General features: G+C 39.9%; 1 long non-coding RNA gene across 1 annotated transcript; it reads right to left on the reverse strand.

Annotated features, from left to right (window-relative positions):
* Window positions 1–268: 268 nt before the first annotated feature.
* LOC142309861 (uncharacterized) lies at window positions 269–648 on the reverse strand. Its single transcript, XR_012754018.1, has 3 exons — window positions 593–648; window positions 436–519; window positions 269–347 (listed from the first exon to the last, which is right to left on the reverse strand). It is a non-coding gene; the product is annotated as an uncharacterized LOC142309861 (long non-coding RNA).
* Window positions 649–3,349: the final 2,701 nt, after the last annotated feature.

The raw sequence follows: 3,349 nt of genomic DNA on the forward strand, positions 1-3,349 counted from the left end.
TCTAATCTATCCCATCCATCTAGCATGATTCCAGCGATTTGGTCCCAGAGTCGTCGGGTGACAACTGCATCAGCATGGCGGTGGTCTTGCATGGACCACAACGGCTGCCTTTCATGGACGAGGTCGATGAGGAGGTCGACATCAAATCCCGCTTCCTCCCCATCTGATTCCCCGTCCGGCCGCCGCTGTGAACCCTGTGTAATCAGAAACATATTAAACATTAAAACCATTAATGTGATACATCCTTTCAGAATAAATGAAAACACACTCACACGCTGTCGACCACCGCCGCGCACACGACCCCGGGCATCGCTGGGAGGGACTCTAGGACGGGCACCACCTTGCACCTAAAAATAGAATTAAAACATTCGAACCAACAACATTTTTATTTTGTGTTGTAATGTTTGTGATATAAGTTATATGAAATATACTTACATGTTGCGAGCCTTCACCAGACATCTCGCCACCCCGTTCGCCTTCTTCTGGGCTCCCCTGTGATTCATCTTCCGCCTGCTCTTCCTGTATGCAAGTTTGTAAAATTTTTGTTATATTTCATCTCAGATCACAAAGTCAATCGGTTAATAATAATTACCTCCAATCGCTGTTGCCTTGAAGGGGGGCTCCCAGAAGAAGACATGATATAAGAGCTATAAAAATGTAAAACAACACGTTAGTAAAACAAAGTTGCCGCTAATCACCGGTACAGTGGCCTGCAAACATACATACTTACATGTGTTGGCAACTGTTGTGGTACTAAAGGACACGTCGCAGAACACTCAAGACCACTTTAGTTGGTGGATGTCAACCACCGAGCAAAAAGCTGTGGAGAGACAAAAAACAACACGTTAGTAAAACAAAGTTGCCGCTAATCACCGGTACAGTGGCCTGCAAACATACATACTTACATGTGTTGGCAACTGTTGTGGTACTAAAGGACACGTCGCAGAACACTCAAGACCACTTTAGTTGGTGGATGTCAACCACCGAGCAAAAAGCTGTGGAGAGACAAAAAACAACACGTTAGTAAAACAAAGTTGCCGCTAATCACCGGTACAGTGGCCTGCAAACATACATACTTACATGTGTTGGCAACTGTTGTGGTACTAAAGGACACGTCGCAGAACACTCAAGACCACTTTAGTTGGTGGATGTCAACCACCGAGCAAAAAGCTGTGGAGAGACAAAAAACAACACGTTAGTAAAACAAAGTTGCCGCTAATCACCGGTACAGTGGCCTGCAAACATACATACTTACATGTGTTGGCAACTGTTGTGGTACTAAAGGACACGTCGCAGAACCCTCAAGACCACTTTAGTTGGTGGATGTCAACCACCGAGCAAAAAGCTGTGGAGAGACAAAAAACAACACGTTAGTAAAACAAAGTTGCCGCTAATCACCGGTACAGTGGCCTGCAAACATACATACTTACATGTGTTGGCAACTGTTGTGGTACTAAAGGACACGTCGCAGAACACTCAAGACCACTTTAGTTGGTGGATGTCAACCACCGAGCAAAAAGCTGTGGAGAGACAAAAAACAACACGTTAGTAAAACAAAGTTGCCGCTAATCACCGGTACAGTGGCCTGCAAACATACATACTTACATGTGTTGGCAACTGTTGTGGTACTAAAGGACACGTCGCAGAACACTCAAGACCACTTTAGTTGGTGGATGTCAACCACCGAGCAAAAAGCTGTGGAGAGACAAAAAACAACACGTTAGTAAAACAAAGTTGCCGCTAATCACCGGTACAGTGGCCTGCAAACATACATACTTACATGTGTTGGCAACTGTTGTGGTACTAAAGGACACGTCGCAGAACACTCAAGACCACTTTAGTTGGTGGATGTCAACCACCGAGCAAAAAGCTGTGGAGAGACAAAAAACAACACGTTAGTAAAACAAAGTTGCCGCTAATCACCGGTACAGTGGCCTGCAAACATACATACTTACATTTGTTGGCAACTGTTGTGACACTAAAGGACACGTCGCAGAACCCTCAAGACCACTTTAGTTGGTGGATGTCAACCACCGAGCAAAAAGCTGTGGAGAGACAAAAAACAACACGTTAGTAAAACAAAGTTGCCGCTAATCACCGGTACAGTGGCCTGCAAACATACATACTTACATTTGTTGGCAACTGTTGTGGCACTAAAGGACACGTCGCAGAACCCTCAAGACCACTTTAGTTGGTGGATGTCAACCACCGAGCAAAAAGCTGTGGAGAGACAAAAAAACAACACGTTAGTAAAACAAAGTTGCCGCTAATCACCGGTACAGTGGCCTGCAAACATACATACTTACATTTGTTGGCAACTGTTGTGGCACTAAAGGACACGTCGCAGAACCCTCAAGACCACTTTAGTTGGTGGATGTCAACCACCGAGCAAAAAGCTGTGGAGAGACAAAAAACAACACGTTAGTAAAACAAAGTTGCCGCTAATCACCGGTACAGTGGCCTGCAAACAGATGATTTTTAATATATATATATATATATATATATATATATATGATAATACATCAATATCCCCACCCACAATAATACCATTAATAACCCAATCCACCAAGGTAAAATAATCCCATAAACTAAAGAAATCTATACCCTCATAGCACAATTTTTTTTCCAAAACTTTAACTCCCTCTGCAATTCTATTTTTAAAACCTAATAAAAAACACCATGAAAATTACACACACACACACACACACACACGTGTAACCGTTAAACATAGATCCCTATACAACAAAGTACATTAATGTTTTTGTGTGACCATTGCAAAATACAACCCCAAAAATATCGATGATAACCAAAATTTTAAACCATATAAAAACACTAAACAGGCGCAAAAATAGGCAAAATGACCAGATTGGGAATATTTTTATTTTTAATTTTTTTTTTACTTTTTTTCGATTTTTCTAAACCAAAAAAAAAAAAAAAAAAGAGCATAAACTCTTTATTGAAAAATTTAACAGTACAAATAAATACAGAACGAAGAAAAAAAAAAATAAAAAATGGAACCACAAAAAAATACAAAATAAATATACTAATTAAACATACAAAAAAGTAAAAAAATATAGAACAGAAAAATAAAAATGGAATAAAACCTCTAACCAAAACTAAACTAAAAAAAAAGGAATATACTAAAAAAAAAAAATACAAAATAAAAAAAAAAAAATACAAAATAAAACTCTAATAAAGTAATAAAATGAAAAAAAACCCCATGACAAATAAAAAAAAAAAAAAAAAACAACAAAAAAAAGGGGGACAACAGATCACAGAAATACACCTCACCCTGGCAATGGCTGTTCCTCCTTGGATCTAGCTGGTCTCTGGCTGTTCCTCCTTGGAT

This window comes from Anomaloglossus baeobatrachus, chromosome 5 (genome assembly GCF_048569485.1).
Source record: "Anomaloglossus baeobatrachus isolate aAnoBae1 chromosome 5, aAnoBae1.hap1, whole genome shotgun sequence".
NCBI lineage: Eukaryota > Metazoa > Chordata > Amphibia > Anura > Aromobatidae > Anomaloglossus > Anomaloglossus baeobatrachus.